The 14,161-nt window shown below is 47.7% G+C and overlaps 1 protein-coding gene across 2 annotated transcripts in view; it reads left to right on the forward strand.

Moving 5' to 3' along the window:
- MDGA2 (MAM domain containing glycosylphosphatidylinositol anchor 2) overlaps window positions 1-14,161 on the forward strand; it is a 207,168-nt gene that overhangs the window by 27,134 nt on the left and 165,873 nt on the right. The window lies entirely within an intron of this gene.

Genomic DNA, 14,161 nt, shown 5'->3' on the forward strand with positions numbered 1-14,161 from the left:
TGATGAAGCACAATTTGTTTCCATGGTTATTCCCACATTTAAGTAACCTGTGATTGCCAGGTTGTTGTAAATACTCAGGAATATTTTGTTTTCAAGGTTTGTCCTTATTTACTTTCTTAATTTTCATGTGTGAAACAATTTGACCGTGGAAATAATTTGTGTAGTTTTTTTCTGGAATTTTTCTTCTTTATTTTTCATGGAAAAAAAAAAAAATTGATAACTTCAATTTAACCTGGAAAACTCCCTAATTAGAGTGGCATGGCTGGTTTCCTGTTTTCACATTTATTTTAAGGTATAAAAGATGCTTTTCTGGGGATGGGGAAAAAATCCCAGAAGAAAAGCTGGAATCCTGAAGGGGAAAAAAAAAAAAAAATCCAATATAAAGCAGCCACTGAAGTAGGTCAGGTTTTAAATCCAGCAATTTGTCTGAGCCTCTGAAAACAGGAGCTGTCAGATGTCCTGGTCCTCTGTCTGCCTCCAGGATTTCTGTCTGGCTCTGCTGAACCCAAGACAGAAATTCCCACTCCTGGATTGACCTTGGAATGCTCACGTCCTTCCCTTCAGTCACCGTGTGCAGCATCCAGATCCGAATTTGCTGAGCAGTTCTGAGTATTCCCAAATCCAGCAGGACTTCCCAGAGAGCCAGACCTTGGCTCAGGTCAGCTGAGCTGGCAGACACCTGCATCCATGGTTTTGTAGGAGCTCTGTTGTTGCTTCCAAAGTCAATCCAGAGGATAGGAAGAAAAGGGATGGGTGGGAAAAGCTCATCCCATGCGCAGCTTATGGAATCCTGAAATCCCAGAGATCCAGCTGTGCTTCCCAGTTACCTGGAGCTCAGAATCCATGAGGCCCAAAATCCACCTTCTGGAATGAACTTGAATTTCTGCTGTAGGGTGGATTTACTCCTCTTCGTAGCTTTTCCACCACCTCCTCCATCCCTGCCTGGAATTAGTCCCCAAATTAGTCTTGTTCCCCTGAAAATCAGATATTAAAGTCAGGAGGAGGTGGGACGAGTTTAACTCACAGAATCCAGAATTACTTGGATTGGGAAGAACCTTAAAATCATCTCATTCCAAGCACCATGCCGTGGGCAAGGACACCTTTTCCCCGTGGGATATTTTCCCTAAAATAATTGTTCCCATTGCTTCCTGCCGTGCCTTTCCTGTACTTCCAGCACTTTCCAGGCTGCTGCTTCTCTCAGACACCATTCCAAGCTCTCCCAAGGCTCCTGCTTTATTTGCAGGAGGGGTCATTCCAGCCTCAGTCTCCTGGAGCTTTTGGAGGAGCTCTAATAAAGCCTCGAGGGTGGTGGTCTCATTTTTCCATCTTGTTTTCCTTCTTGGAGTGGTGTTTAAGGGAATTTTGGGATCTCTGCAGTGCCCGCAGAGATGAAAATGAGTGGAAAGGTCAACACCAGTCTTCTCATTCCCCCTCCTGCCTGGAGAGAGCTGTCTCCCATGGGAAAGGCTGTGGGCACTAATTTGTTGCTTTGGGAAAATGCTGGGAGGCTTGTTAGGAAAAGAAAAGGGAAAATTTGATTTTGGAAATGCTGGGAACTTGGGAAAGGAAGGAGAGAAGGAATATCACTGTGGCAGGGCTTGGCTGGGCATGGCACTGAGGAGGGCCAAAGGTTTTGTGGATTTTGGAGACGTTTATAAGGAATTGTTGATGTTGGAAAAGCTCCAAGGTCACCAAGTCCCAGCTGTGCCCCCTCTGTTCCCAGCCCAGAGCTCTGGGTGCCACCTCCAGGTGACACCTGCAGGGATGGGCACTCCAACCCTCCCTGGGCAGTGCCAAGGCCTGAGCCCCCTTTCCATGGGGAAATTCCTGCTGGGCCCACCCTGAGCTCCCCTGGCCCAGCCTGAGGCCGTTCCCTCTGCTCCTGTCCCTGTTCCCTGGAGCACAGCCCGACCCCCCCAGCTGTCCCCTCCTGGCAGGAGCTGTGCAGAGCCACAAGGGCCCCCTGAGCCTCCTTTGCTCCAGGCTGAGCCCCTTCCCAGCTCCTCAGGAATTCTCCAGCCCCTTCCCAGCTCCTCAGGAATTCTCCAGCCCCTTCCCAGCTCCTCAGGAATTCTCCAGCCCCTCCCCAGCTCCTTTTCTTTCCCTGGACATGCTCCATCCCCTCCAGGTCCTTCCTGTCATGAGGTGTCCACAACTGGACCCAGCCCTCAAGGTCCTTCACCAGTGCCCAGCACAAGGGACAATCAGGACAATCCCAACTCTGGTCCTGCTCCCACACAATTCCTGGTCCATCCCAGGTGCCTTTGGCCTTCTTGACCACCTGGGCTCGTAGGTCTCATGTATCTCCTTTCCCAAAGGATTTTGGAGGGGCTGGACACGGATGAGGGAGTGTGGAATGCTGTTTGCAGCTCCTGGGATGTCTCTGGAGGCCCTGAGATCACTGTAAAAGCTGAAAACAGAATTTTTTGCCCAGTTTGGCTTTGTCTCATGCACGGAACACGTGCAACCCTCCCTCCTCCCCCGCTGTGCTTGGCTTGCTCTCCTGAGGAGGGTGAAAATGAGGGAATTGGCTCCCAGAGAAGCCCTGATGGGAGGCAGTGGGAGCAACTTCCATGGATTCTGTGCCTCCAGTCCTCTGGCTCCTCCTTCTGCCGCTCCCTTATTGAAATTTTAAATAAGGTTTGAATATTCTGGGGTGAGCTCAGATGTGCTGGTAGGATTGCAGAAAATGCCTGGGATGAGCATTCCCATTTCCTCTGGAGATTCCTGGGTGGGTTTAGTCCTGTAGCCATCAGCTGGTCCTGTGAAAGGCTCGTGGAAGAGCAGGAGCTTTTCTCCACCTCAGCCAGGCTCTGGTGCTCCTCTTCTCCCAGTTTGTTTCCGTGCTGATTTGTGTCACTGCCATATTTTCTGGAAAAATCCCTTCACCAGGATTTCTTCTCCTGGGAAGGTGAGAAGCCTCAGAGAAAAAGGAAAACAATAATTATCTGATTGCTTCTCCTGTGTTTTGCTGCTTTGGAATGTGGTTGGAGAGTGTTTATCCAACAGGTGATTGCTTCATTGCTTTTATATGAATTGTTTTCACTTAATGACCAATCACTTAATGACCAATGGGACTCTGGAAGCAATCACGAGTTTTCATTTTCATTCTTTGTAACCTTCAGTCTGTATCCTTTCTTTGTTCTTTATTATAGTTTTGGTATAATATAAGATATAAAATATATAATGTAATATAATATAATATATATTTTAATATATAATATAAAATATAATATATAAAATATTATTTAAAATAATATATGCCTTCTAAGAACATGGAGTCAGATTCATCAATTCCCCCTTTGTCCTGGGGACCCAGCAAATACCACAGATGTGAACCATTCCCTGGAAAACAGAATTCCAGCACCCTCCAGGCTGGGCTTTATTCCCACTGCAGGTTTTGTGGGATGTTACCACCATCCAAAATCCCAGACCCGAGCTGGGAATGTTGAACAAGCACCATAAATGTTCATTTTTAACCTGCTGGAAAACCCCCAGCTGCTCAGGAAGCTCGGGGTGATGATCCCAGTGATGAATTCTCCCCATTCCTTCACCATTCCAGAACTTCTTAGACCAAGAGCCACTCCCTGCCTCATTTTTAGAGCTGATTTATCTTTGAGGGCATCAAAAAGTTCCAAATGAGCTCGAATTGTCATTTTCTGGCTTTGAGGCTGCTTTGCTGGTCCTGAGAGGGCTTTAAGGTGGGAAGAGAACAAAGAACAGCCAAACCCCTCAGCCACATGTGGCAGGTGTTCAGCAGAAGTGAAAATTGAGTCTGAACTCTGCTGCAGGAGCCACTTGTGTGACAAAAGTGACCTCAGTGAGAGCTGTTTGGGTGACAGACACGAAAAGGTCACCATAAAAATAGAGATGATTGTGTTGTTCTGCTGCTGGGGGAAAAAAAATCATTCCTGAGAAAGTCAAGGAAAATATCAGCTGGAAGTATTGGTTTGTTGGTTTGCTCTGAGGCTTCCCAGGGGTTTGAATGGAAGCAGGAGCGGGGTTGTGTCACACAGGAAGTTCTGCTCAATGTCAGGAGCTGGAGGTTGGCAAGTTGTGGATTTTGGGGTGGGAAGATCCTTTTTGGCTGGGATGACAGGAATGGGGGAGGTTTCTGGGACCTCAGCTCTTAATGGGCTTCCCACCTCAAAGCCCAGGTGGTCCAGAGTTTGTGGAGTTTCATCCTTGGGGATCCTGTGTCCAGCTCTGGGATCAGCAGGACAGGAGGGACCTGGAGCTCCTGGATCTGCTCAAGGGGAGGGATGTGAGGATGAGGAAGGGCTGGAGCATCTCCGTGCCCAGGAAAAGCTGAGGGAGCTGGGGCTGCTCAGCCTGGAGACCCAGCTGAGGGGTGCCCTCAGCCCCAAGTGTCCCTGTCTGTCTGTCCCTGTCTGTCCCTGTGTGCAGAAGTCAGAGCAGACCCAGGCTCTGCTCCAGGCCCAGCAATGGCCCCAGATCCATGGGCAGGGATTGATCCCGGGAATTCCCAGGCATAGGAGGCAGAACTCCTGCCCTGGGCAGTGCCCAGCCCTGGGCAGTGCCCAGAGAGGGGCTGGAGTCTCCTCCCTGGGATATTCCAGAGCCACATGGACACAATCCTGTGCCCTGGGCAGGGAGTGGCACCAGTGACCCTCTGTGGCCCCTTCCAGCCTGATCCATCCTGGGATTCTGTGCCCCTCCAGGACCATCAGTGTAAAACCCAATCCTATAAACCCAGGTTAGCACTGGAATGCAGTTCCCAGAAACCTCCTTGGCTCTCAGCACCTCGAGCAGACTGATTTGGGTTCCCAGTAAATCCATCAGCATCATCAGATCCCCCAGGAGAATTCCTTCCCCAAAGCCCAGCTCCTTCCCTGCTGACCTGAGCAGGATGTGGGATTCTGGTTCTCCCTGGGAACTCAGCATGGTGGGAGCTGCTCTGGGCACCAGTGAGGGAATTCCTGCCTGGGAGGGGCTGGGCTGGAATTCCAGAGCAGCTGTGGCTGCCCCTGGATCCCTGGCAGTGCCCAAGGCCAGGCTGGACATTGGGGCTGGGAGAATCCTGGGACAGTGGGAGGTGTGGGAAGGGATGGGATGGGATTCAGGTCCCACCAACCCAAACCTGTCCCTGATCCTTTGATGGTTCCATGATTGCACCCAAACCCTTCAGGAGAGACATTGACTGATCAACATCTCCTCTTCATCCCAAGACTGGGAAGGGAATTCCAAGACCCCACCAAGGCTCTTGAGGAACGTTTGAAGGAGCTGGGGCTGTTTAGCCTGGAGAAGAGGAGGCTCAGAGGTGCTCTCATTGCTCTCCACACCTTCCTGAGGGGAGGCTGCAGACAGGTGGGGTCGGTCTCTGACAGAGCCAGAGGACACAGTCTCCAGCTATGGCAGGGACCAGACAGGTTGGATATCAGGAAGAAATGTTTCACCCAAAGAATAATAAAGCACTGGAATGCTCTTCCCAGGGAGGAGGTGGAATCACCATCTCTGGATGTGTTTAAAGGAGACTGGACATGGCACTGGGTGCTGTAGTCTTGTTGAGGTGTGAGGGCACAGGTTGGACTCGATGATCTCAGAGGTCTCTCCCAACCTCCTCGTTCTGTGTTCTGTGAATGTTCCAGGACTCACACAAAGCTCTCTGGACAAAGTGCCAGCTGTGTCTCCCATCTCCAAGAATTCCTTTTATTTAAAATCTGACTCTGCTTGGAGCAGGACCTTGGTCCAGGTGATCTCCAGAGGTGCCTCCAGCCCCGACCATTCTCTGGATCAAGGGATGAATCCACACTTGAGAGGAAAGTCCCCTGTGTTTCCATCCACTTTCTTGGCCTTCTATCCCCCTAATCCCCCTCCTGCCACCTGGGAAGCACTTGGATGAGGTTTTGGAATGTGTCCCAGGGAGGGGGTCTGTTGGAATCGCTGCCACAAAGATCCCAGCAGAAAGAAATAAAGCCCAAAGCTGTGCCAAAGGCGGTGCCAGAGCTGCAGGAACACAAAACTCGAGTGGTGAAAAAAAAAAAAGGAAAAAATCTAAATCTTGGATAGCGGTGCAAAATTAAATTAGGAGGCGGAAATAAGCCATTAATAGGGGATGAAAACATGGATTCTGTGTGCCAGAAAGTAACAAAATATTTTTTCAAAGCTGTTGTGTGAATTCCAGCCCCTTGGAAAGTACGGAGCTTTTGGGTTTTTGGGCAACTGATTGTTTGATTTTCTGTGTGAAAAACAGAATTAAAGTTGCAGCTTTCATATTTATCACCGTTTTAAAGACACTGAAAGTGCTTGGATGGGGTTACAAAGAAAAGTTATGGATGTCCCTGGAAGGGGACAGGCTGGATGATGCTTGGAGCAGCCTGGGACAGTGGGAGGTGTCCCTGCCATGGCTGGGGTGGAAGGGGATGGGATTTAAGGTCCCTTCCAACCCAAACCATTCCATGATTTTGTACAGGATTAATCTGTTAAAGGCAGCTGGATGGAGCAGTCTTGGATGTGGGAGAAAGAATGGAGAATATTGTCCTCAATTTTCCTGTAGCTCCATCTCCTTTTGGTGCTCCTTTCCTCAGCAAAACAGCCCAAACAGATTTTGGATTGCCGGGAATTTTTCTCCGTGGTAGTTTCTGGTTTGAGGTCGGTTGTGAGCTTGGAATTTTCCTTTTTGGCAAAGCTGGCTCTCCTTTGGAGATATGGAAGTTTGGAAATGATGCTAAGGGTTGTCCCAGTGTGTGTTAAATTATTTGGGAATGTTCAGCCTGGAGAAGTTTTGAGGTGGCCTCGTTGTGGCCTTCCAGGACCTGAAGGAGCTGCTGGGAAGGTGGAGAAAGACTTTGGGCAAGGGATGGAGGGACAGGACACAGGGAGTGGCTCCAAACTGACAGAAAGGAGGTTTAGATGGGATATTGGGAATTGGGAATTCCTGGCTTGGGGGGTGGGGAGGGGCTGGGATGGAATTCCCAGAGCAGCTCTGGCTGCCTCTGGATCCCTGGAAGTGTCCAAGGCCAGGCTGGACACTGGGGCTTGGAGAATCCTGGGACAGAGGGAGGTGTCCCAGAGCAGCGCCTCTGGACATCCTGTGAGGACCTCACCTCCTTTGTCGTCGTGGGCCACTTGGCTGTCCCTAAAAACTTGAGAGTTCTCAACTCCCAGCTTGGTTTTGAAGGAAATCTGGGAATGGCTGTTATCCTGGGGTATTTTCTAGGGAGATCCACAATGGATCCCTTGGTCACCTGTGATCACCCCCAAGCAGGAGAAGGGGCAGACTTTGGGATCACCAGCCAGGAACAGTTTGAGCCCATCCCTTCTCTCCAAAGCCAAATTAAATATAAATATAAATATAAATATAAATATAAATATAAATATAAATATAAATAATATTAATATAAATTTATTTATTTGTATTTTAAATAAATATCGATAATTCTTTTATTAGATCACCAAATATCCCCAGTATAAATCAATTTCCAGCCAAATCCACATGGAAAACTTCCCTGGGAATTGTGTGAAAGCTCCATCAGAGCAGGCAGCCCTGCACCCCAGCAATTTTATCCCTTTCTAAGCAGGAAAATCAGGAATATTTTGGGAATTTGGGCTATAAATAGATGTTATGTAAGGTCAGGATGACGTTCCCATCTCCATTCACCTTTTGGCTTTGCTCAGCAGCTGCTCTGGTGCATCTGTGGTGCTGCTGGGCTTTGGAGATGTCCCTGGGAATTTAAGTCAGGCCTAAACCTCCTAAAAAAATTCCTAATGGCCAAACAGTGGAAGGAATGTGGGGGAAAAAAAATTAATCTGGTTTAAGTAATCCAAAATAATTCCTGAAATGTGGGAGAGCTCCATGGGATCTGGAGCTGTCAGCAAATCTCTATTTTATTCCTTAATTATTGTCTCACTTCTTTCCTTCTTATCCATGACAAATTCCTGTTTTAATAGGGAAATCTGGATTTATTTTGGTTGTTAAGGAGCCTTTTGTGGCCAGGACAGCCTAAAATCAGGCTGCTAATGAGCCACCCTAATGAATCCCTTCCAGCTCCAGATATTCCATGGATTTATGACCTAAAGATGTGGATGTGATGGATAAATATGCATCTCTGGAGCTCTCCAAAGGGAATATTGCAGCTTGGGGTTGGAAGAAAGCTGGAAAAGCCTTTAGAGATCCAGCTCAGCTTTGATGGCCCTTCCCAATCCATTGTCCATCTTCCTGAGTAGTTCGTCTCAGGATCATGAGGAATTTCATTCCTGTGAAATATTTTCCCATTTTTGGAGGTTTTGTGGCCCTCAGGAATCCTCTTGGGAGAAGTGAGGAAATAATCTTATAATTCCTGAATATTTATGTGGATTTCAGTATTTAAAGGGGCTTAAAAAATGGGATTGGCTTTCTCCAGGTACATGGAGAGATAGGAAAAGGATTCCCATTGAAGAGGGTGGGGTTGGGTGGGATTTTGGGAAGGAATTCCTGGCTGGGAGGGTGGGGAGGCCCTGGAATAGGATTCCTAGAGAAGAGCCAGGAAAGGACCTGTTTTCCTCTGGAATTCTTAGAGCCAGGGAAGGACCTGTTTTCCTCTGGAATTCTCAGAGCCAGGAAAAGACATTTTCCTCTGGAATTCTCAGTTTGGAGCCAGGGAAGGACCTGTTTTCCTCTGGAATTCTCAGAGCCAGGGAAGGACCTGTTTTCCTCTGGAATTCTCAGAGCCAGGAAAAGATTTGCTTGCCTCTGGAATTCTCTTCAGTTCAGAGCCAGCTGTTTTCCTCTGGAATTCTCAGAGCCAGGAAAGGACCTGTTTTCCTCTGGAATTCTCCTCATCCAAAGGGAAATAACAACTTGTGAGCTCAGTGCCCTGCAGCCCCTTTGGGATGTCAGGGTTCATAAGTGTCCCTGGATCCGTACCTGCGGAGCTGAGCTAAAAATAGGGAATGTCCTGTGCTGCCTCTTGGGCTCGAAGGCCAGGCTGGAAAACAGGCTGGGAATTTTCCTCCTTGGTGGAAAAAAACCTCCTGGGTTTTTTTTTTTTTTTGTTTTTTTTTTTTTTTTTAATCCAGGGCTGAGCAGCTCTGCTTGAGTTTAGGGAAAGCTGGAAAGGAAAATCATGGATATTGATGGGAGGGAAGGTTTTATGTTTGGAGAAATATGGAGTAAAGGAGAGGGAGGGGAATGGGAGGAAATTCAGGAATGTTGGGGGGAGTGTCAGGAAAGAAGCCTTGGAGTGTTATCCATGAGGAATAAATGGGGATCTGATCATGGAATGGGTTGGGCTGGAAGGGACCTTAAATCCCATCTCATTCCATCTGGAAAACCTTTCATTACCCCAGGCTGTTCCAAGCCCTGTCCATGGACACTTCCAGGGATGGGGCAGGAACTTTTATCCATATTTACATCAATTTTTCATGGATGTGTTCAGTCTCTGTCCCTCCGAGCTCTTTTCCACTTGCTGAATTCCCAGGCAACCCAATTCCCAGTGACCCTTGGCTTTGTTTCCTGGGTTTTCCTCTCGTTATTTATGGAATTTCCATGAAGGGGAATGTTGCTCTGGGGATCATGCTGTGAGATTTAGAGGGAGGAAAGATTCCCTCATCCTTTCTTTTTAGCCAGGGAGTTTTCCAAGAGCATTTCTTGGTGCTGTCCAAGAGAAGAGAAAAATAAAATATATTGAGATAATCTGTAGATTAAGATAAATCCTAATTAAGTGCCTAATTAATAGTAAGGGGCAGGGAAACCTTGGAATGTGGTGGCTGCCAAGGCTGGATCAGGAGCACCACAAAAAACCTGGGAATTTGCTCAGGGTGCTCACCATCTCCTATTCATCAGGAAAATCTCTGGAATCCTGGATAATGCCAGGTGAGGGATGCTCCAGGGATGTCTCACTCCATTGGAGTGCTGATGGATTAGGAGAAACCTCTGGCAATTCATTGCTGAGGGATGTGGGGTGTTTAATTAGCACGGAATTACCAAATTTATGATTTCAGTGTGCACTTAATCGTGTACGTCCTGTCGGTCCAGTGGCTCTGGTGGGCTCAGAGGATTTAGGGAATAGAGATATCCCAGATTTGATTGGAAAAGGTGATGAATTCCAGCAGAATTTCGTGGTTTTCCCTCTCCTGTGCAGGAATCTGAACCTCAATATTTACCAAGCTGTGAAAAAAAACCTCTTTTCCCTCTCCAAGTCTTTGGGATCATCCCAAATACCAGCTGCTAATTTTCCAGGATTCCAAAGCTCCTGGAAAAGACCATTAAACGCTCAAATCTCCCAATGTTTTGTTCCCCACTGACTCCCTCACAATTGCTGATTGGAAAAGATGGGGGTTTTTTTAGGGTTTATTGGGAGATAATTCCTTTTCTGGGGCTGATCATTTAATCCAGAGCTTAAATTTTCCCCAGTTCTGGCAGGCCCATTATTTCACCTCAGGTATTCCCAATCCAAAATCCTCCCTCCATTGACCTGGACTCCAAATCCTGGGAGGATTTCATGTAATTATGGGGAAAATGTAGGGATGGGAACAGAAAAAAAATGCCTGCAGTTCTTTTTGGGAGGTGCTGAGGAGTTTGTTCTTCTCAGGAGGGATTTCCTAAAGGATTTGTCAGGAATTGGAAAGGGTGGATCCCCATCCTTGTTGGTGTCCAAGGAATGATTGGATGTGGTTCAGTAAAAGGGGGGAATTGAGCATAGCATGGACTTGGTGGTCATGGAGAGCTTTTCCAACCTCAGTAATTCTGGAATTCTCTCGTTAAAGGACACATGGAGGTTCCTTGGTCTGGCTCCAGGATCATGGAATTTTCAGGCATGGGCAGCCTGGACTTTAGGGGGTTTGTATAGGCTGGGAATGATGGGAAGTGCCAAGGGAATCGTGGAATTGTTGAGGTTGGAAAACCCTGCTGAGATCATCGAGTCCAACCGTTCCCAGCAGTGCCAAGGCCACCCCTGCCCCGTGTCCCCAAGTGTCACCTCCACATGGATTTAAATCCCTCCAGGAATGGGGGATTCCACCCCTGCCCATTCCAAAATGGATCATGGATCTCATGGAAGAATTAAAACAGAGCCTGGCTTGGCTTTTGAGGAGAAAACTCCACAAAGGAGCAGCAGGAATGACAAAAGCTGCTGGATTTTCCTGCTGTGTTATTTTTGCTGGAGAATCCAGAGATTTATTAAAAATAAGGGGGAAAAAAAAAAGCCAAAACAATTCCATTTATAGGAACTGAATGGAACTTTTCTCCCTGGGGAATGACAAGTTTTCAAGCCCAAATGTTCTGTTCCTGTGTTATCTTTTCAAGTACCTTGGAGCCACCACAGAATGTCACCAGCCCTCGAGGGAAAATCAGGAATAACATGGAACAGAGCTGGTAGGAACAACAGAGAAGTGATAATCTTATAAATCCTGATAAAGCAGTTTTTCCCCTGGAAACTCCAGGGTGTTTTTGTCTGTAGAGTTCAACCTCAGGAATATTAAAAAGATATTTGATATTAAAGTAATTTAAATAATAGCAGGAAGGTGCCCACAGGGTGCTTTTCCTCCTTGGGATAAATGGTTGCAATCATTATTTTATTTTTTTAAGGACATGAGGAATTTCAGAAAATAGGGATATGAAATTTTATATCAGGGCCTGATTTTAAAGGTATCAATCCAAGTCATTCTCTCTGGAGCAACTAAAAAGGGTCAATATTTAGGTTTGGTTAGGTCTAAACTGGCTTAGAGCGCTCAGTGGGAATGGGGGTGGGTTTAAAATCCCATTTTCTGATGCTGCAGAACCATTCAAATTCCCGAATTCCTCGGCTGTGGGGGATTCTATAAATACTCAGGGATTTTTTATCCATAAAAAAGCCTGAGCTCGGATCTGTGCACAAATACAGGAATATTTCTGGGTTTGAACCACTGAGGTTTTTTCCAGGCTCCAAAGAGGGTGGAGAAGGTTTGGAAGAGTTTTTCAGTGGGAATGAAGTTGCTTCCAAGCTATCCAAGGTCAAACCTTCTGCTCCAAGTGCTGGTGGAAAATGGGGATCAGCTTTTATTCCTCAGAGAGGGATCTGCTCTCCTGCGTTTCCTGCCTGGAAGGGAAGTGACCCCTCCTGCAGAGCAGCCTCCAGCTCTGGATCCGACATCCAGGAGCATCTGGAGCTGCTGGAGTGATCCAGAGGAATCCACAGAGCTGCTCTGGAGCCAGGCTGGGAGAGCTGGGAATGTTCCCCTGGAGAGGAGAAGGCTCCAGGCAGAGCTCAGAGCCCCTGGCAGGGCCTGGAGGGGCTCCAGGAGAGCTGGAGAGGGACTGGGGCCAAGGGATGGAGGGACAGGACCCAGGGAATGGCTCCCAGTGCCAGAGGGCAGGGATGGATGGGAGATTGGGAACTGGGAATTCCTGGCTGGGCTGGAATTGCCAGAGCAGCTGGGGCTGCCCCTGGATCCCTGGCAGTGCCCAAGGCCAGGCTGGACACTGGGACACCCTGGGACAGTGGGAGGTGTCCCTGCCATGGGATGGGTGGGATGAACCCTAAAGCCCCTTCCAACCCAAAGCATTCCAGAATTCCATGATCCTGAGCCACTGGGTGGAAGCTGTCACACCAGAGTCTCCCTTGCTGGTGCTGAGCCCTTTCTCAGCTTGTCCGGATCTTGGGAGTTGTGTTGTTGTAGTTATTGATATTTTTATCTAATATAAACAATTATTGGTGCTTCCAAATCCATCCTCCAGATGCTCCAACCAATCCAATTCCAGGTGCACAACCTCTTGCCCTGGGAAGAGTAAATAATTCATTAAAAATCGAGAGTTTAGGTCTTTATCCTGTCCCTGTGTGGTAAAAGGGAGATCGTTTGTCACACCACTGGAATGATTCCTGATTTATGCCAGGAGCGCCCTGCTCAGTAATTCCTACAGATAAATTAATTGTGTGTGATATTCCCAAGCATCCGAACAAACATCTCAGTGATTAATTGGGATTTATGCCTCAGTAAAACAATGGGAAGATTCTGCTGTCAATGCAGCACCGGGATAAATCACCTCCAGGGTTTTGGGATGTGTTTTGTTTGGAATATGTGGAAGCAGGATTAAACTGTGGCGCACAGGGCTGGGATTTGGGATTGGGGTGGAAGCTGCTCTTTGAAAATGGAAGTTTGATATGTGTGTGAGGGGAAAAAAATCAGGAATGGCAGTTTATAAAAGTCAGGAGATGCTTTCCCTCTCCCCTGCCAACTGCATGTGATCAGAGATGCTTTTCCATTATCCCCTGGCTTTAAAGGGATGTAAATTTTCCTGTGGAATAACAATTACCTTTGGAAGGGCGACAAAACCCCTCGCCACTGCCGTGATGGATAATGGGAGCACTGGAGCAACAAGAGGAGAGGTGATTTGGGGTCACCTGGAGGCACAGTGGGAGAGGCTCCAAGGAGCGCGAGCCAAGCGCCGCCGCCGGTGCCAGGTCGGAGATGAATCCTTCAGGAAAACTGGCAGGTCCTGGCAGGTTCAGTGTCTGGGAGGCTCCTTGCAGGATTCCAGTGATGGAGAAGTTGGGGAGAAATGGAGCCAGGGTGGTGGTTCTGAATTCCCATGGTTTTTATTGCAGGCGGCTGTCTCGGGTAATTAATTTTATTAATTAATTGAATTCCGAGCTGGAGGTTGTTATCCTTCTCTCTCGTGCCTGTTCCTGTTATTGCCATGATATTTCAGGAGCCTGGAGGATGAGTAGAAACATTTCCACTTTAATCCTGAGGTAATTTTATGGAATCCTGGAAAGGTTTGGGTTGGAAGGGACCTTAAATCCCATCCCATGGCAAGGACACCTCCCACTGTCCCAGGGTGTCCCAGTGTCCAGCCTGGCCTTGGGCACTGCCAGGGATCCAGGGGCAGCCCCAGCTGCTCTGGCAATTCCAGCCCAGCCAGGAATTCCCAGTTCCCAATCTCCCATCCATCCCTGCCCTCTGGCACTGGGAGCCATTCCCTGGGTCCAACCAGTTGGTTGTAGCTGGGATAAATCACAGGGAATTCCTTTTGGGATGCATCTCCTGCACTGATCAAAGGCATAACCCTACTCCTGTTTTACTTTTGCTTTGGGAGATCTACCAACGTGGAGCATTTTGGGGAATTATTTATAATATAATTTAACTTTTAAATTTTGTGTGGAAGAGTTTTGCCCTGTGCAAATCAGTGAAAAAATAATTCCTAATTTTGGAAAAAAAATTATATTTTGTGTATTGATGTCTC

Source organism: Haemorhous mexicanus, chromosome 6 (assembly GCF_027477595.1).
Source record: "Haemorhous mexicanus isolate bHaeMex1 chromosome 6, bHaeMex1.pri, whole genome shotgun sequence".
NCBI classification, from domain to species: domain Eukaryota; kingdom Metazoa; phylum Chordata; class Aves; order Passeriformes; family Fringillidae; genus Haemorhous; species Haemorhous mexicanus.